Consider the following 21,530-nt stretch of genomic DNA (forward strand, 5'->3'; position numbering starts at 1 on the left):
TACGAATCTACGAAAGCATGTGAGTGAGACTTCAGTACATGCTGAAAGATTCACAGGGAATCAAGAATTTGGATTTGCTCACTGCCAAAGGTCTAAATAAAAAGATGGACAAGAGTTTTAGGCCCCACGCAGACCAATCCATGCTCAACCATCATATCCCTCAAATGCCCCTCATTCCAAGGGGCATCACTTGATCTAGTTCCAGTGCTACGTGTACGTTTCACATACATTTTGTGCCCCTGCCCGTATTTTTGTGGTTAATAGTTATTTACATGAGAAATAGAGAACCACAGGTTACAGAATTTACAATACAGAACAAAATCCCTATATGCTTTTCAATTCCTGCATGGATCTTTTTTTATGTCCCTTCTTTTGGGACTTTGCCACAGGTGCTGCCCCATATGTGGGCCTGGGTAGATGGAGAGATATCCCCAGCAATAAGCATAGGGCTCATAGTTTGAGAAAACCTCCTCTATGAGGGGAAAGATGGTAGTATCTAAGCAGCACGTTACTAGTAATCAGGGCTGATAACATGGCAGTCTGAGGAGCATGGGTAGCAGAAGCAGGAAGTGACCTCTCTGCCAGTATCACAGTCTTACTGTGATTTTAATTATACTCTTAAACAAAACAAAAAACAAACCCCAAAAAAACCCCCAAGAAATCAAGACCATGCCTGGAAAGAGAGTATTACCCCAACCCAGACTTCCAGATGTGAGACATTCCTCCCTGACCTTGCAAGAATAACATGAAGTCATGTTTTCACACAATTAGACCTTTTAAAAAAATCCCTGCAGTGTTTCAGGCACAAAAAGGTTCTTCCGTATCAGACATATAAGATTTCTTATCATCCATTTTTCTTCAAGTTTAACAACATTTTAGTGGCCTCAGGCATAGGCTAAGTTAGGTAATATTGCAATGGCAGCTGAACAGGCCAGCTCCAAACCACTCCTTTTCCGTGGAGACCCTACAGGGTTTTCTTGCTTCCATTCAGTCACGCCTGGGAAGTGCTGTTAGATTCAGCCAGTATTTGTCAATTGTCTCCTCTTTCGCAGCTCCCAACCATCTTTACACACTACTCTGTTCCACAGCTCCTGGGACTGGAGAAGCACAGTGCCATCACCAAGCTCTGAAGTCTGGATACACTATAGTTTCAGGGTTGGTTAATTTCACTCCCAATCCTTTTTCTTGTGCTCCTCCCCTTACCGCACTTTTCCTCTGGGAGCAGCAAGTGGGGATGAGCAGAAGGGGGGGGGGGGGGGACGACAGGCAGGCAGAGTCCACCTGTACGCTGGAGTGTAGCATCACTGCACCTTGGAGACGCTGAGGATCAGAACGACGTGTGGAGAGTGAGGGGGAACAGAGCAGTATGGAAAAAGGTGCAAAGCAGCAGCACCAGGTGCTCTTCCTCTGGGAGGAGCAGAACAAGGGGAGGTGAGCAGACCCAGCTAGCAAATTGGAAAGGAACCAAAAAGAAGAGGCGCCCAAAGAGAAGTAAAATACAGAAGATGCGAAGAAAAGCAGATGTTTTCTTCCAATGTCTGATTCCTCCGCTCCTCGTAAGCCAGTGCTTTCAACCCCTTCCAGAACAGGAAAACATGCAACGGCACCTCTCTCCTCTCCACCCCCTTTTCTCCATCTCTCATACCCCACCTCTGATTTTTCTTCCCAGTCTTGCTCTTTTTCTCCTCAGTTAACCCCTGTTCTTGGCTACCCTTCCTGCCCATATCTCCCGTCTGTCCACTCTTCACCTGTCCTCCACCCATTTGTTGCAGCACAGTTGTCTCTGGAAATCTGGCGTTTACCCAGGGGACATTGGTCAGCTCTGTATATTGGTGCTGGGGGAAGGAGAAGCTTTGATAAAAATTAATTCATTCATTACAGAAAGTGGTGATTGGCTGGGCCTGACTGCCTGGCTTAGGCAGATGGATGTAGCCACACACTTCCTGAGTGATTCCTTTGCTGGAGCAATACAGGGACCATTATATATTTATGCACATTCTTTTTTACCAAAGTGTTTATAATTTTCACCACTTTGTGCCCCTGAAATGTCTCCTAGCTCTATGTAGGCCAACGGAGAGGAAAAAAAGTTATTTTTCTCCCACAGGCCCAAATCCTTCCCCAAGGGCACAGCTGTGTGCTGAGGCATTTCTCTCCAGAAATAAGGGGAAGTACAGCAGAATAAATAAGAATCCTTCCTTCCAACACCACAGAATGGCAGAGGAGTCATGCCAGAGCTGCCATTCTGTCATCTGCATTGGAGCATCTTCTATAATGCTTGTGCCCTTTCTAGGCAGAGAGAAATGGCAGATTCATCATCCCTGCCCTAAATCCTGATGCTCATGGACACACTGGAATCCCTCGCAGAGCCTAGCTCCCTAAATCCTGTCCCTCCAAAATAGAACCATGCCCCTTTGGCTTCAAGAAGGCCTTTCTAGCATTCAGAAGAGACATGGATTTGGCTCCACACAGCTCTGTCATTTTCAGATGCTGCCAGGTATGCAGGAACTACTCAGAAACTATGAAAGTTTGCAGGTGGGGCTAGGAGGGTGGTTCTTGTCCTTTCCATAAATGCTGAGAGGTGAAAGAAAGGAGGCAGACACGAAGCAAGAGACGATGGGATGCGGGGCCCAATCCAGTTATGCCACAGGTACCAGTGAATCTAGGACCAGCGTTGGCAGCAACAAAGGCTAGGAAAATTCTACTCTCTAGTCACATCTGAAATCTTCCGTGGCTCTCTTACAAAGTAACAGGCAGTAATGGAGTAAAAGGGTTTGTTCCACACTTCTCTCTTTTATTGCAAGAAATCATTATCGAGACTCGCCAGAGCCACTTAAACATCACCTGGTAAAAGGTTCCCAAAGATCAAGAAAAACTTACCTTTATATTGGCAAGGAAAGGCCCAGAACGTTTGAGGCCTATCCCAGCGACAAAGGGGGGTTGAGCGAACACATCCTGATAGAATGAAAACTACCTGACAAGGGCCTCAGCTCATAATGCAAACTGAACCCGAACTGAACTGTTTGAGGTATGAAAAAATCTTATGAGATGTCCAGACGGTTTTTGCAGGCTAAAGGGGAACAGATAGCCTGGATCAGTTTCTGAACTTCTGCATGTTTATCCAAAGTGAATCAGACTACTGAATATTTGGAGGACCAGCCACGGAAGGTTCTTTTCGGGCACCAGAAGTCAAGGAAATTCTCATATCCAAGAAAAGGTCCTGAACGAGTGGACACTGCCTTTTTGTGGCTATGATGTAAACTGTATATTGAACAGGGCTGCTTGTATGTTTCCATTACGTAGCCAAGATATTTTAAATATATTTTTAATCCTCGTTCTGAAACATTATAGGTCAAAATTGCATTCAGAGGCTCATGGAATAAAAACCCAATTTTCAACACAGCAAAAGTGTCAACAGCCTTAAGTTCTGTACTAATACCAATACTGTTTTTATAAATTCTGTAATTATCCAGGGATGGAAAGCATAGTGGCAAAATTTGCATGTGAGACACAATTACTTAGGTTAGTTGAGACTTGTGAAGGCTGTAGGGACTTCAAAGGGACCCTCTGTTAACAATTGAAAGACACTGAATATTGGCAGGAATAATGTTAACTGCACGTATACATTATTGGGTTCTGAATTATCTGTAACCATTCTGGAAGAAGACCTCACCATCACTGTGGACATCTCAAAGCAGCCACTGTTCAGTGCACAGCAGGGGGTCAAAAAGCAAACAAAATGTTAGGATCTATAGATAATGGTATGGAAAATAACACTGCAAATATTACAATGCCATTTTACAACGCAGTAGCACAAGCTAACCTAGAACAGTGTGTTCAGTTCTAGTAACTTTTTTTTTAAATGGTAAAGCAGAAATAGAAGGCAGACATTCAGTGAAGCTGTCCTACAAGAAATTTAAAACTGATCAAGGGATTTTTTATTTATTTATTTATTTATTAATTTTAAAATGCAACAAATTTATCCTTTGGAACTTACTTTTACAAGCTACCACCAATGTAAAGAGTGCAGTAGCATTCCAAAAAGGATTAGACAGTCGAATAGATAATAATGAGAACATCCATAGCCATACACTAGAAAAAGATCAAAATAAAAGAGGGTTTGGACCCTCATGCTTCAGGGCATCAGTCAACCTCTAACCATCAGGGGTCAGGAAGAAACTTCCATGATGGGCAGCTTATTCCATAATTCTCTGTCTTGAGGCTTCTTGCATCTTCCTCTTAATCATCTGGTAATAGCTATGACCAGAGATGGGATACTGAACCAAACGGGCCACTGGTCCAACCTGGTATGCTAATTCCTATGTTCTCTTACACACTCTGCACTGTTGACACCACCATACCCCCTGTTACTCGGGCCCACAGCTTGACTGTCATATTTGACTCTGCTCTCCCTCAAGATCCATAAATCGTGGTTGTGTTTGAAGTGTGCTCCATTACATCTCTAAGACATGGCCTTTTGTCTTTGTTCACACCTTTAACACTCTCATAATCTCCTATCTCAAGTATGGTACCCTCTAGCTCTCTGCCCTCCCAGTCTCTCCTTCTTCGGGGCCCATTCAAAACTCTAATGCTAAGAACATTTTCCTGACCTGTTGTTCTGATTATACCATGGGCCTGCTGAGACCCTCTGCTAGCTCCCCCTTCTCCACTGCATCAAATTCAAGCTTTTGGTCCTTACCTTACCTAGCCCCTCTCTACTCATCTGTTCTTGTGTTCTGTCATGTCATCTTCTACCCCCATACTAAGCCTACAATGCCAGGCTCCACTGCCTGTTTGTCCATTTCTCCCACAAAACTTCTTTGTGTTCACAGCCAAGCCCGTTATGCAAGAAATACCCTCCTCAAACTAGTTTCATAAAGCCACTGCTTTGTCCTAACTCAAATCCTTCCTTAGGATCCACTACCAATGTGGATCTCTTTATGCAACTTCAAAGAATCATACAATTTTTCTTTTTTGACCATAATCTAGGTCCTTGTCAAAAAGAATGACCCTTACCCTAGATAATACACATAAGGTACAGTAGCAAGTCACTTAGTATTACAGACTAGGGGAGCTAATAAACACATGAACTGACATGCAATTCTAAGAGACAAAGAGATTCTGAAAGCAAGTCAGTCTATTAAATTTATACCTACCTGCACAATGTGAAACAAACTGCATCTCAGTTTCCTTTCACACAAATGTCAGTGTGACAGAATAAAGCCCTGAATGCACACCCTACACACTATTGTAATAATCTCTGTACAATGTATGCTTTTTAAGATATCATTTGAAAACTCATAACTTGCTGATCAGTATTGTCCCGATAAAATAGGTGTAGCAACATTGTATGTGACGTTATAGGATTTCCCTGTATGATGTTTGAAACTCACGTAGCAGCAAACTGGTTAAACAGGCCTATCACAAACAAACGAGTATATGTTTGCCTTAATTTGCATTTAAGCAGTAAACAGAGTCATCAAGCAGGGAGGGAAAACAAAGAAAACTCAAACAGGTGGGAAAAAACAGCAGAGAACATCCTTCCACACAGACTCTGTCTCCGAGCTCCCAGACAGAAATGTTTTTCAAAAGTTGAACAAACTACAAATAGCAGGGCAAACACCCCAAACACCTCCCCCTGCCCAGTCTGTCTCTGGCATCGCACCTAAGATGACAAAGGAAAACATCCACTGGACTCAGGGGGAGTGGGGGGGAGTCCTGATCTGAAGAGTTTGGTCAATAATCTTGCTGGAAGCATGTGGTGAGAAATTTTGCATAAATCTAATAGTTTGTTAAGTTAGGCACTGTTAAGTGTTTTATCTTTATTTTTCTTGTAACCATTTCTGACTTTTATGCCTCATTACTTGTACTCACTTAAAAGCTCTCTCTCTGTAGTTAATAAACTTTATTTTACTAATCCATTGCTTTTAAAATGAAGTGTCAGGGTAACTCAGTTTAAGATTATAAAATGGTATATTATCCCCTTCAAGGAACAATGGATTTAAAATATTTGTACTGTCCAGGAGTGGGCTGGGCAGTACAGGACACACATTTCTGGGGGGGAAGTCGCTATTGGGGATATGTTGGGGTCACCCTATAGTATAACCAAGGCTAGTGAGAGCCAGGTTGCAGTTGGCAGGCTGCAGTTACACACAGGCACTCAGGGTGTGACTTGCATCCTGGGAGGCTGTTTGTAAGTGGCCCAGGTGGGACCTATTTCAGCAAGGCATTGTAAGGCACCCCAGGTTGCAGGGCAGGGGTGGCAGGGAAAGGGTGACAGCCCCCCCCAATGGTCTGAATTGTACCCCAGTATGTCACCATCTTAACTTGTTTCTTTTAATGCAGTAAAAGCACCTTAAAACATGCAACCTGCTACCCACCGATCAGACAACCCCTTATTTTATTTCTTAAGTTATTTAGTTTATAGTTTTTCACAGAAGATATATTCAACATTCTCTAAAACTCTCATTAGAAGCCACATACCGTCCACGATGATATTAATAAGAATTGTGTTAAAGAGAGAGAGTGTCTGAAATGGATTTAGCACTGTTGTAACTCCACATTGTAACACTGGATGAAGCAATATCAGAACGGCTAACGGTGCTGTCAATATTTTGCTCAAGAGTCAACATCTATCCTTCCACAAAACTGCAAGTGGTTCTGATTTAGTCAACCACCTAACTATAATGAAAAAAAAAACCCTATGGATAGGCTGAAGCAGAAATGACTATAATAAATATACCAAATGGTGGAACAAATAATCAGTGGCAACATTCCACTGACAAAAACATAAAAAACAGTGGATTAACTCCCAGGGGCAAACCTTGTGAGCTTTTAGAAGGTGGAGGCCACAGACCACGAAGGGTTAAGTGACTTGCTAAAAAATGACACACACAATTTCCTTTTATCATAAAACAATACCCTTATTATTTTCTGTATATCTGTTAAAGGGCATGGCCTTCTGAGTGGAAAACAAAACACAGCTTGGTCACATGTTTATTTGCTTCAGCTACTCCCTTTCCCTTCTGATAAATAATCAAACATGCCATCCAGAAAAAACAAAACCAGCGAGCTGGGAAATTTGATGGTCATCAAATAGACTATGATACCAAGAAAAGCAGCCCACTGTTCCCACAGTGAATTTTCTGCCCCACACCTACACTAACATCTGAGTAAATAACTTCAGTCACTCTTTCCATTTTCCCCATGCAATTACTCCTACTGTTAAACAAATTGTCCTTAAGGCAGTTGCAAATACCATTTTCCCCTGCAAAGAAGAACAACTTCTGAACATTAAAAAGCCAGCCTAGCAATATATTTTAAAAATATGTTTGTTGTACTTGTGGTTTGGCTGAATACACAGCTCGATTTCTCTCACTCGCTCTCTTTTCTAGGAAGATGGGAGTTTACCGTTTAAAATTTTAAAGTGTATTAGGACCCCACGGAGGCAGAAAAAGTCTCAGTGAGGATGGATTTTCTCCATAGGTCAGGCTACATATTTTCCATTTCCTCTTATGTTTTATAGCCAGTATACGAATGCCATGAATGACCACATTAAAAAGTTGCCTACTTATTTTGGTGGACTTTCAAGGGAGAGGGGAGAATATCAAGGAAATATTGAATACTTTATTAAGTCAGTCAGCTCAACAGACAGGATAAACAACATACATGTTATAAACGCAGATTCCACAGAGAGTCAATGCTATCTTTGAAAAAGAGTTGAGATGCACAGATACCCTAATCATTAACACTGAAGACCTGGAGAGAAAGCCCCGAACATGAAAGTTAACAACCGTCACCAAAAGTGAGCATGGTTTCCCTTTTCTTTTGTAATATCACCAGTCTGAACAACAGTAATATGAATGAGATAATAGCCATGCTTGTTTCAGCAGCCTGATCTTTATTAGCATGAAATTGGAACAAATATTAGCAAGACTGGTTCACAAATGGTGACAGAGCAAACAATTTGGGGAAGACAAAAAAAAAACATTTCTGCAGACTCACATTCTGAATCTCTCTCTCTTTTGCTCTCTTGACTTTTTTTACTTGTGAAAACGTTAGGAAAACACACAAAACATAATGAGCATACATAGATTCTAAGCTAAAGTCAGCCCCCAAAAGGTTAATGACAACACGACTGCTTAAGCTCCAGAGATATATTTGAAAGCGACAGTGCACCGAAAGAGGAGTTAGAACTAGCCAGATCTCTTAAAATCTGTTAAAAAATACCCGTTGGTGGCCAACAAGGCAGTAAACAAACTGAATCATCTTATTTTGCTCTAAAAACCTGGGCTATGAATTTTTCTTACATTGCAAGAATACCTCCACAGAGGAAGATAGCAAGTGAAAAGTTCAACCCAAGCTACGTGTTCCTTTTCTCTGAACACTTACAGAGAAAATGAAGAGTTTAACAGAGTAAGCTCTTACTGTCTGTCTTTAGATTTCCGTCTTCTTGCTGTAGATGTGTTCTGGCTGTTTCTGTGAAGCGGGGGTTGAAGAATGGTAAAAAGATGTTTGAATAAACAGGAAGTGCTGTGCAGCCGAAGCGCACACTGAAGGGAAAACACACTGGAGCACTGCCCTTTGTAGGCAACAACGGGAGGTTTGCCTCCACAGTAGCAACGTCTGCTTTTATTAAAATGACAAAGAAACCACAAGAATTCCTTAAGCAATTCTTCACTTGCAAAGTTGAAAGATCAGCAGGAGCTTGCAGGTAATTTCCAAGTTGTATTTAACATCACAAAAAAAAAATCTATTAATTCTGCATTATTAAAAGCACCCTGTCTGTACGCAGAAACACACGGAATGAACTAGACCAAACAGCAGCAAAAATTCAGTTCATTTATGCAGCTAGGCAAATTCGTATTTACATATAGTTTCAGTCCAGCTAGACTTTCCTACTTTCTGCAGTGGTATACATTTATGTCTAAAATTGTCTTTTAGGGTTGGCCAGACTTCATAGCTATTTTTCAAACTGCTTGATTTGTTAAAACAACAGACAACAACAACAACAAGACACAACCCCCACTCCCGCCCCGCTCCAACCCTTTGGATCTAACATCTCAGGAGTATGCATTCAATATTCTAGCAGATGCTTTTTCTTCTTTACATTTTCCTTTCACTCACTAAAACAAACTACCTATTTAACTCCGGATGACTCACTGACTGTCTCTCACCCCAATTATCAAAGTCCTGTCTTCTGTCATGTTGGTGACATGATACAGATATTGTCAAGAAAAGTAAACTAGGGCTTGCACTGTAAGGCAGCTTGAAAAGAGATGAACAGTCGAACATCCATATTCAATAAAAAAAAAAAAGAGGAACAGGATTCCTTTAGAAAATGCATTGGTGTTGTGGCAACGTGCTGCTGCTGAAGGGACTGATTTGTTATTTAGCATGTAGTTTTGGACTGTCTGTCATTCTGGGTGCTAATGCTCTGCTAAAATAACTCATTGGGAGCTGTCAGTGGAATGTTTACATAGGCCCCAATCTTTTCTTCATACAAGGAAATTTTTTACTGGAATTCATCTTCTTTTGATCTCACATTCAAAGCAACAGCAGCTTGATAGACATGCAAGTCTGAAAGCAAATCCAGACGCTGAAGATAAACCGCCAGAGTATGACAGGCAGGAGCATCTAAAGCTTATAAAAATGAAGAGAACAGCATGTCGTCTGAGTATTACAATAGCAGAAATCAAGAGACATATTAGGTGGAACTGATCAGCCACAAAAACAGTTCAAAAGGCAGATCATAGAAACAGAAGACTAGTCTAGAAAAAAAATTTGGAAAGATCTGCTTTACAGAGGCATCACCTCCTTTTGAAGTACCACGTTTCCGCTCCAGCATGTAAACATAAGGGGGAAAACGGGTGTCGTGCAATGAGTCTTTTACTAACTCAGTAACTCTCACCTTAAGCTTGCCAATTAATTTGCCAACTGTACATTTTAATTAAGTATTTCTGAACATAAAATAAAAAAGTCCACCATGACTTTACTTCCCCACTCAAAATATCACTGTTTATAATATGGAATAGTTACCCATGCTCGCCCATAAAATAGCAAGCAGAATTAGAGATTTGCTGGTGGAAATTCAAGAGACGAGTAACCTCGTCCTTTGGAACATCCACCCTTTTAGGATGCACGTGTCTTAAGAGTTCTAGTTCTTCAAAGTGGCTAGTTACTGGACTGTCATTAAACTCTCCTCCTTCCCACCACTATAGACAAACTAGTTCATGAGATGATTTTATTTAAATTGAACTACGTGTGCCACAGTGTTTATAGTTAAGTACTGGAGAAGACTTGTAAGGAACTATTGCTAAAACTTTCCCAGGACATCTATACATTTTAAATTCCCCACCCCCAAAACGCTTCTTATTTTAATTGAAGTCAGCACATATAACGAAAAAATAATTCTCAAACAATTTTGTACTGAGAGCTGTTTGTTAGCAAACATTGAATGAGCAGGCAGTAGGTTAAAGGGCAGCAGAATTCCACAATATAATTTAGCCTGCGGTTATTTCTGATTAAGAACACCCTCCAGGACAGCAAAGCAAGATCATCTTTTGCAGTGGGCATAGCTTTTTAAATTACCCTCTTCTGCATAATAAACCAACAGGAAAACTGTGGATTTAAAACTGCATTAACCAATTTGAAGTTGTGTAATCAGTTTATGTCTTGCTTTGTGCTAAGCACTGGTCCTGTGTAGCCAAGTTACAAATGTAAAAATGCTCCCTGGATTCTAGAACTGTTGGAAGAAAGTCACCTTCTGTCATGCTTATGTAGCTATCTAATGTGCTAAAGGCTGATTATTTATCTTTAAACTGTACTAGTTTAATCTTTTAAGGTCACCACTAATCTGCTCCAACCTTTTAAAAAATAGCAGCTTTGAAGACTTACTGCTAGAATCACTAAACTCAGTGCTGAATGTCAATGTAACTGATACATGTACCTGAATGAGTGCAGTTTTACAATGTTAACATCAAATATAAATCCCCACATAAATAAGAAGAAAAAATTGTCCTACAAGCAAGCGAGGTCAATAAATACGACCAGGACAACATAATTTCACACCAATAACCACTGGAAGTCAGGTTGCTATTCCTCTCCCTTACCCATCCCAACACATAGGCAAAACTTCATTATCAAGTTTAAATGATTAGGATGCTTTCTTGGTAACAACAATTTTGTATACGTATTCAGAACCCATATAACAGCATCCTTTAGTAGCTGTAAATACAAAAAGAGAAAGTGGATTATTTATTCATGTGTTTTGAAAAGTGGCCATTCTATATTCTGGGTTGTTGGTTTGTTTTTTTTTTTTCCTCCAGACTTCTTCTGGACTTGAATGTCACAGCAGACCTTGAATGTGAAATGGCTTCAAGCTAATTGCTCTAATTGCTTGAAGATGTGCAGGCAGGTGAAACCTGATCCCCCTGGCCATTGTAGAGACCAGGAACAACACAGGAATGTTTACATAGTGGTTTGAGTTTAATAGACAGTAGAGCTGAATTTCAGACAGCTAGCAAAAACATAGCTAATAAGTGACCTCTTAATGTAGTCCTACTTTTAAAAAACCAAAATACAATTTCATTTTGTAAAAGGCAATGTCCTAAATGCCAAGGTTATCTACTCGACTTCTTTAGAGAGCACACATTGCATTGCACCTGACATTTATACCAGAAACCCTATCCTGAAAGCATTTTCTTTTACCTTAAAACAAAAAGCACTTTGTGTCAGTCACCTTACAAACAGATTAGGGTTGTATGGGATTTCCTAGTAAGTGCAGTCATTTGAATTTTAAATTGAGCGTTTTTCACCACTGACATACTTCTTGCACCTAAAACATATGGCACAGAATGTAACTTGAAACATCATTGATTGGTGACTGGTCCTGTATACATTATACCCCTCACTGTGGAATTCCCAACCCTCTGGTATGTTTAAAATAAAAAACTGCTTTTAATGACTTTTAATTGTTTTTTCTTTACTTTCTGTGAAATACTGAGGTGCTTCCACTACATGTGATACATACCATTTGAAGTTACTGACCGGCTGCGATATATTTAACAATGGTTGTATAGGACGCACTGTAGTAACTGCACAAGAGGTATGTTTGGAATACACAACAAAGCCAAAATTATGCAGGTCTTTACTCAGGTAAACTTCTTACTGATGAAGTACTGCAGCATTTGGGTCATAGAAAACAAGACTGCTTTCCAAAAACGGTTGGGTAGCTAAAATGTACTTGAAGAGGCCAAAAACCACACAATAAGTACGCCAAAAGTAGAAAATAAAGTAGAAAAAGTACTTCTGGCAGAGGTCAAAGCACAAAGGTATTTGCTGTAGGTGGAGTCCAAAAAGCAAACATCAGAGATAGGGAACACTTATTTTCCTGTCTCAGTCTCAGTGAGATTTGTTGCCAAGCCTTTAAACATGGTCACAAATTGTTTACCATGGATTAAGATTTACGGTAAAATGTCATATACTGTCTCCTAGACAAAAAAACAAAAAATAAGCATTCATTCAGTAAGAAAAAGGGGAAGAAAGTTTGAGGAACAAGGAGAATAGGAAAGATACAAGTGCACCGAGACGGGTGAGAATGCAAAAATCAGGCAAGCTTGACATGTTACACAAGAAAGAAAACAAAACAAAGAAAAGCAGGAGGGTTCCAGCCATTTCCAGCTTTGATCGCTGGGATTTTGGTCAGACATGTCTTAGATTTTATACAATCATACAGTGGAAATGTTACCCACCAAAACAAAACCAAAAAAAAAAAAAAAAAGCAAAAAGAGACCAGTTCCAGATACTGTTGGATGCAACATCAGTTTCATATTAAGACAACACACACAGGAGCACTCACTGCTTACTATGCTCCACCTTGTCTACTAGTCCCTAAACTCTGAAGCAAATGAGTAACTCATCTTAAATAATACAGAACAAAGACGACAATAATAGCCCAGAAACCAAGCTGTGATATTTGTGAACATATCTATCACACGCATACACACCTTTCTTTCTTGAAATCTTTTCAGAAAAGTTCAAAACGCCAGCAATGGTCGAATTTTTTTTTTCCGGTAACCCAAAAAGTTCAGAATAGAAAAAAAAACAGTGTCAATTTAAAGATTTAGTATAAACTAGTTCAAGCCTGTGGGAGGAACACTAAGTGGAAAAAGTAAACATGGTCCCCCCAAGCAGTTCCCTTCTAAGCTATATACACTGCCAGCGCCTGGTACCACAGGCTGCCCTGCACATTGGGGAGGTCAACAAAGCTATGCTAAACTGACAGGTTCAGTTTACAGCAGGCCAGCACTTTGTTTGGATATACTGGCCTTGCTCACCGCCAGCTTAACAACAGATGGCTCGAAAACTTTCATTATGTTGCACGGGGCTGAACTGCAAACAATCGTAGAAAACTGTGAAAAGTTTAACTGTCTCCAAGCCAACGAGAGAATAGTTTGCATCAACATACCAAGGCTGGAAATGTGGTGGCTTAAAGCTAGCTATGAGTGCATGTGTGCCTTTAAATTAATTAAAGTGGACGACATGATTGATCATACCTTTGCATGATCCCTTGGATGTATTAAAAGAGAATTTGCTATTTGACAAGGTCAATTCAATAAAAATATCATTCCAGAAACAACCCAGACTTTGACAGATTGCAATCCTGTATTTTCAACTATTCTCAAGCTTGTAACTTCGGGAAAGTTACCGAGAAACTGAGAATTAGGATTTCATTATCAAGAGCTCTTAGACTAGCATTTTCCCACCTATGCAAACAGATTTGCATGCTCTCTTCAAGTTTTCTCATTGAAGAGAAGGCCACCAAATAATCCAACACCCAGATTTGAAAATGATTTATCCAAATCTGTACATAATTTAAATATTCATTAGATTGATTTGATTCATATGCATCCTAATACCCTCTAATGCTCTAAGGCTGGTTATAAATGCACCTTCCAAGGTTTAATTCAATTGACAATTTTATATATGCCTCCGCACTGGAAACACATTATTTTATATTATTCAAGAAATGAACAAATCTGTTTTCCACAAATGTATTTGAGAAGATACTCTTTCCTGTTATTGAAAGAAAATTGTGTTTATTACTCCTTTAGCATAGTGTAAACTCATAAACGTCAACAGAGAGTACAAGGAAAACTGTCAACTAAATATTGTTTCCTTCATGAGCTGCTCTTCCAAGTCAATTATGCCTTTCAACTTCTGGGGCACTGTATGATAAACTGGCAGTAAAAATCATTCACATTAATATACCATGGTGCCTTGCCTGCAAAAGGTAATTAAAGAAGTAAATGACTCATAAGAATAGACATATTAGCTGCAAAATGGAAGGCAACTGAGCTGCCACATGAAAATATGTACCATTAAGATACTGCATTTTCATATTCCTGTAATCAGCTTCAGTAGACTAATGCTTATTTAATCCAGTTCTCTGCTAAGTCCATCAACAACTGTTTTTTGCTGTTTTCTCCTTGACTGAACATTATGTGTGCAGGTTTGGAATAAATACTGTAATAAGATTTTTGCATAGCCAATTGAAGAACAGAGTTTTTTAAAATGTAAAAAACTATTTTTCTTTCTCACAGAGAGCTGTACAATAGAGAAGGTTACCAAAGATCACATTTTCCAGCCAGCCAAAGCTAGAAAGCAGTACATTTTGAGTGAAGGTTCCCTCCTCCAACCCAAGTCACCATTTCTGATTCATAACACTATTATAACAGAAGACAAACCCATACTTCTACATGCCAAATTTCCTATTCTTCACTTATGAAACTCTCTGTTTTGTTAATAAGGATTTTCATTAGCATTAGAAAAATTAGAACATTTTTATCCCTGTTTAATGTTCAAAGTGAGAAGAGGGAAAAAAGACAGAAATGGGCTGGGAAGGTAGGTGAAAAAGGTAGTGCTGAAGTAAAAGTCTGAGCTGGGGAGCTGAAAAGGACAGCAGGAGGTAGAGAGTGAAACCGGGGTGATGCTACAGAACATGGTCCAGTCATTCCTCAAAAGAAGTGTTCACCTTCTTAATAATCTATATCTTTCAAATGATTTCCCGTGCTGTTCCATTTGCATCCTTTGAAACGCCTCAGAATACTAGTAAAAATCAGAATTTTAAATGTATACAAATATTAAAGCACAGAAATTGGCAGCTCCAGGGTACCTGGCTTCAACTGTGCAGTAAACCACGGCACAAGTTCTGTCCCATAGACATGCGGTAGGATGGCAGCATCTGCTGTGAATGTATGGATGCAGAAGGCCTTGATGTCACACTGCTACTCTTGCAATGGCAGAGTGAAGGACTAAATGATCTAATCAGCCTGTTACATCTCTAATTTCTATGATCACTATTTGACCGAAAGTGTAATATTATATGCATGAAGCAAGAGAAATACAAGTACTTGGCTCCTGATGTGAAAAAAAAATCCAAATGATCAGCTCCCATAAGCTTCTGCTCTCTTTCAGCATTGCCCTTACTAATAAAACTGGGAGCTCACTCCAAATCTGTAGAAGTCTGAAATTTAAGCAATATTGCTGCATATCTGAAAGGATGCACATTGCCCAGGTCTATGGTCACTATATAGATTCATATCTTTCAGTAAACAGTGTTGTATTTTAGCTTTCAAAGTTCTTGCATTTTCTTCCTTAGGGGATGCAAGTGAGATGTTAAAAATGTAAAGAACAAAGTACACACATCTTCCAAAATAAACCCTTATGAAGTGTTAAAACAGAACACATCCTGTTTGCAAGCAAGCAATTAAAATATTCTTTTCATCACAACCTGACTCCATAAGGGCAAGATCAAAACCATTCAGTTGCTAGACAGTAATCACAACTGGTACAGGGGAAAATTGTGGTATTTCAGAAATCATTGTGTGGAGACTGTTGATATATGCTGAATTTTAAAATGGCAGACACTGTACCAGTGCAATTCACCCCTTATTTATTGTACCTGACTGGGGTTCAATCTCCTAAAGAAAAAGCTTTCAATAAAAGTCTCAATATGATTCACTGGAAATTGTGTCATATTCAGAGTATTTATCACTATCAATTCTAAATATTATAAGACTTTTTAAAATATAGGCTCAATCATTATTTAAACTGTATTATTGCTTCACCATTTAAGCAGACATCACTTGGTATCCACAATTAATGAGCTCTAGTCCTTTTTCTAATTAAGGAACAAAGGTTCTTGTGTGCAGAGTATAGAGTGACACTGTCTGGAGAACACACATTTAAATGGAAGAGAATCCTTCTAATTACCTTAAAATAGGATTTTTAATACCCAGGAACATAATAGGATCAAGAAATTAGAGCATTTCTAACGTCATTTACAAATAAGCCATAACTAAACATTGTTAAAAGGTAATAATGCATCCCTAAAAATAATGGGAACTTATGGAGACCAAGACATATCACTTTTGTATTTATGTAATAAACCCTGTGTGTACTTATAGTGAAAATGCAATGTGTGTGTGTGTATATATATATATAGCCTATATATATAAAGCCATATTTGAAAAGAAGAAAAAATTAGAAGGCAGCTGTCAGAGCATAAAATACCTTATTCTACAGCATATTAGGATTCAAACACGTAATTAAGAAAGTCAGAAAGGTAACCTCACTTTATACAGTAATAAGGGCTGTTAGAAATAGGATACTCTCTCTTAAAAGTGTTACAAATATACCACAGTACTAAATAACCTGCTCTGGGAAAGTATACTTGCTATCAAGGGCAAAGCTGCTATACACTGAGGTAACAGTAAATGACAGACTGTTGTTCAAGTCCATTAGCTGCTATGTGATAGGAGCACATTCACTAGCACACGACCTGTGAAAAATCTTAGATCTCTTTAAATCTTTGAATTGGATTGCTGCATTAATTCTTAAGAACTGCAATCCTTCAACCAAGTCAAATTACCCTCATTAACAGGGGGAAAAACTGCCTCTGCAATAAGTTTTTAAAAAAAGATATTTATTACCTATAATCACTTTCATGTACTTCATCTGGAAGTACGACAAAGTGATGCAACAACTTGAGAGGCTGTCACCATTTTTCAGCCATTTGTGTTGATGTTGTAAAGTTGAAAAAAGATACACACACACGCTCCTGTGCTGAAATTCAGTACAAATAAATGTTTCGGAAAAGGAGACTAAGTGAATGTTTAAGGAGAAAAACCAGAAAGGATAAGCACTGGAATGATGTGTGTCTGCCACGGCCATAACTGCAAAAGACAGGGGGAAATTCTTCACTTATTCAAGGTTTGATTAGAACATGACTTCATAATTAGGCACGTTACAAGTACTTGTCATCTATTAGAAAATTCATGCACTAACTAAAAGATCTCAGAAGCTGGCTCAAGACTTCTACTCATTAACATGTGCTATTAATGGTTAACCCTCATAAACATGCACAAAATGTTCAGCATTCAATAAAGATTAAAACCAAATATTTTATTGTTCTGTTTTGCCCTTGTGGTGATATACACAATCCCATGAATATCATGAACAGCTAAAAGACCATACAGATAACAGAAAAATATTTATCCTTTGTGGGGAAGGAGCTATGTCTTTCTTCAGTCACTGCTTCTCTGCACTTCAGACATTAAAGCTTCAGAGCTCAGCAAAACAAACAGCTAAAGAGACACAGAATATAGTACAAATAGTTTATTTTAAAGGTGAAACATACTTGCAAAGTTCTCAGACACATTCGTTAAAATAAACATTTATTTAAAATTTTCTTAATTTTAAAATTCGCATTCCTGGGGGATGAAGGGTACATTGAGGAGTGGGGAATTGGATAGCTCCTGGAATTGGGAATGGGATACAGAGCCTTCCACCTCCACGTTACCACTATGAATCCAGGCCCCCCGATCCTCAGTAGGATTCAAATGGTGCAGATCTTTTTGACCACAGAGTCGCATTGCCATCAAAGGGTTTCCATGTAGTCACAACAATCTGCCTGTGTGTGTCCATTTGCAGGACTGGGACACAGGTCAGCAGTGAGCTAATCTGACTGTGACCATCTAATGGCTTCTTGGTGGCCTACACAAAATGCCTTTGGTGGGCTCAGTCCACTATCATCATCCCTCAATCAACAGATTTGCTAGCAGTACCAAGAAAAATGCCAAGAACTGAACAACCTTTTCTACGGGCGGCCTCCCCAAGTTAGGGTTGAGGCAAATGGGAGGGACAGCCTGGGGAAAGCCTGTCACATGCTGCACTGTCCCTGTTACGGACTAAAAAGACCACTTGGATCACCAGAACCATCAAGCTGGCATAAGTACTACCACCTCTCTCTCACACAGGTTCTGACCCTGCAGTTATCTCCGCACAGGTAGACCCAGGAGCCCCCATGGAGCCTACTGACATCAGCTGGGTTCTGCATTGGTGCAGGTGTCTGCCTGCATTAACATGACCACAAGATTACATTTTTAATTTGCATTAGTAACAAATAAATAGCAAACTAAATAAAAAGTCATTAAAATATAACCCTCTGACTTCAAACACAAAACTAATGGCGAATTAACTATTTGCATATTGCTGCATTCTCTATTCTTAGCACGATGCCTTTTAAAGTTGGGCCCATTGTTTTCAGTGGTGTATCCAGATCAGTGTGTACAACATACGCCATGTTGTTGACACTTCTCTGGATGTACTGCATGCCATATGCCTAAAGCACTAAAAGGTGATGAACAGAGTGGCAATACCAAAAGAACAAGATATACCAAACATGTTGAATGAATTCAGTTGTATAATTCAGCCAGTAAGGGATTCCATACATTCAATAATCTCTTCCACCTCATAAAAATGCATTCAACATTTGTCTTCTGTGAAAAGGTAGCACACTGGACATGTATTCAAAACAAACATTTAACCACAGTGGGCCAATGGGTCTAAAAAGTATACATGTAAAAACAGATCATATACCATCACATCAATAAAAAAAGGACAGTCATTCATACATTTTAGCAATAAACTAAAAAATAAAGAGGGAAGCTTCTGAGACTGAGGAATTCTTGCAAGCAGTGTCTGTTGGTCCGTGGCGGCACTCTTGCTCTCCTTATGCTCTGTGCCTAGAGTATAAAGGGTGGTGCAGAGCAATGCCTCTCCAGTTCCTCCTCTTACCACAAATCAGAGATAGTCCGAAGCAGAGGGGAAGGAGGACGGGGAGTGGAAGACAGATAGGGACCACACATCTCAAAGAATTCCAGTGGTGAGGAGTAAGCAACTTCCCTGTCTTCTTTAAACGCTAGTCCCTGTCTGTATTCCACTGTGGGTGACTTACCAGCAGTACTCAGAAAGGAGGAGGGTGTGAAGTGGCAGGTGGCATGGCTGCTTCAAAAACCACCATCCCAAAGGCTGCATCAGTGGAGGAGGCATTGACTAAGATGTAATGTCTCTTGAATGCGTAGGTGGAACTCCACATTGTTGCCTTGCAAATGTCAAGCAGAGGTATCTCTTGAAGTGATGCTACCAAGGCTGCTTGTGCTCTTGTAGAGTGAGCCAGCTCATAACAAGTAGGATACAAGTAGGGTAGGCCAGCTCATAACAAGTAGGATACAAGTAGGGTAGGCCAGCTCATAACAAGTAGGATACAAGTAGGGTAGGCCAGCTCATAACAAGTAGGATACAAGTAGGGTAGGCCAGCTCATAACAAGTAGGATACAGCCAGAGATCCACTTGAAGACCCTATGGGAGGAAACAGCTTGTACTTGGGCTTGTTCTACTATGGCAATGAACAGCCTTGGTGACTTTCTGATCTGTTTTGTTCTCCGTAGGTAAAATGCCAAAGCCCATCTCACTCTGAAGGAATGTTGTCTTTTCTCTTTGTTGAAAGCGTGGGGCGCTTTGGGAAGAACACAGGTAAGTGGATGGTCAGTTTATGAGGAACTCCAAAACTACTGAGGGGTGAATTTCAGATGTAGTCATAGTGAGATTTTGTCTTTACGAAATATTGTGCAAGGAGGATCTGCCATCAGGGTACCCAGTTCTCCTACCCATCTGGATGAGGTGACAGCAATGAGGAAGACAACCTTCATAGACAGGTGAAGTACCAAACAGGTAACTAGGGGTTCAAAAAGTGGCTTGGTAGGCATTTAAAGTACTAAATTAAGGAGCCATTGAGGGGTTGGTCTGATTACTGGTGGGGCAATTCTAATTAAGCCCCTTAAGAACCTGGAGGTGATTGGATAAGCAAATACAGGATAGGCATCCGTTGAAGGGTGACATGTACTGATTGTCTCCAGGTAAACTTATATCAGCTAAGGGAAAGACCTGTCATCTTGGGGTGAGAAGGTAATCCGAAATATCAGGAACACCCCATGTCTTGGGATATACACAGTGGTACTGAACCCCGACAGAGAAATATTTCCATTTGGCTAGGTAACATTTTTTGGTAGAGTCCTTTCTGCTATTAGTAAAACAGCTCGCAGTGTTTCAGAACAGAACCATTCTAGGTCCGACGCCTACCCAAATACCAAGCTGGGAAGTGAAGAGCTTCCACGCTGGGATATCTTAACTCAAAAAATCGAAGGGTCAGATGTCCCAGAAGTGATAAATGTGGATGGATGGCTGAGCAGACATATTGAGGAGATCTGAGAACCAGAAGTGCCCGAGACATTTGGGCACAACGAGAACAACTCATCCTCTGTCCAGTCAAATCTTCCACAATACTCAAGAACACAGTGGGATAGCAGGAAAGGCGCCGTTAAAATGGTGTGCCCAAAGGAGTAGGAGAGCTTCACCTCTGTAGAACTAGTTCTGAGTTCCCCTGAAATAGTATGTGCTGCATTTCCCGTTTATCTGGGAGGTGAACAGGTCCCAACTAGGGTCCCCACAGAGCTGTGTACCTCCCACTCATGGTCGGTGGCTAAGTAACTGCAGAAGCTGTCCGCCAGCAAATTCTGAGTTCCTGGGAGGTATGTTGCTGATAAAGTGATGAGATTCTTGATACACCAGTTCCATAAACTGACCACTTCTATGCACAGGGGAATGGATATCACCCCTCCCCGATCATCCAAGACTGGATTAATGGTAAGAATGTTCAGCATGCGTCTCAAACTACTTTGACTTCCAGAAGATTTACATCCATTTCAGTTTCAGGGGGGAGGGGTGGGTAGGGGCAGCGCATCCAAGTGCCTTGTGCTATCTGACCACCCATGTGACACCCCCCCAACCTAATGAGGAGGCATCTGTAATTATTGTCCTGTCATGTGTGGCAGATAGGAAAGGAACATCCATGCACACTTGTGCATCCAGAGAAGAGCAACAAAAATGATTAAAGGTCTAGAAAACATGACCTAGGAGGGAAGATTGGAAAAAAACTGGGTGAGTTTACTCTGGAAAAGAGAAGACAGAGGGGGGACATGATAACAGCTTTCAAGTACATGAAACGTTGTTACACGGAGGAGGGAGAAAAATTGTTTTTCTTAACCTCTGAGGATAGAACAAGAAGCAATGGACTTAAATTGCAGCAAGGGAGGTTTAGGTTGGACATTAGGAAAAACTTCCTAACTTAC

General features: G+C 40.2%; 1 protein-coding gene across 22 annotated transcripts in view; it reads right to left on the bottom strand.

Annotated features, from left to right (window-relative positions):
• Positions 1-21,530, bottom strand: part of FOXP1 (forkhead box P1) — a 499,850-nt gene that overhangs the window by 147,080 nt on the left and 331,240 nt on the right. The window contains exon 1 of one of the 22 annotated variants that reach the window (XM_075130250.1): positions 8,425-8,570. The exons of 20 other annotated variants lie outside the window; for them this stretch is intronic. The gene's annotated coding sequence lies outside the window, so the exon portion shown is untranslated. Of the gene's footprint in view, positions 1-8,388; positions 8,571-21,530 lie in introns of those variants that run through there. One more of the 22 variants, XM_075130251.1, reaches the window with a different exon arrangement.

Source organism: Caretta caretta, chromosome 7 (genome assembly GCF_965140235.1).
Source record: "Caretta caretta isolate rCarCar2 chromosome 7, rCarCar1.hap1, whole genome shotgun sequence".
Taxonomy (NCBI): Eukaryota; Metazoa; Chordata; order Testudines; family Cheloniidae; genus Caretta; species Caretta caretta.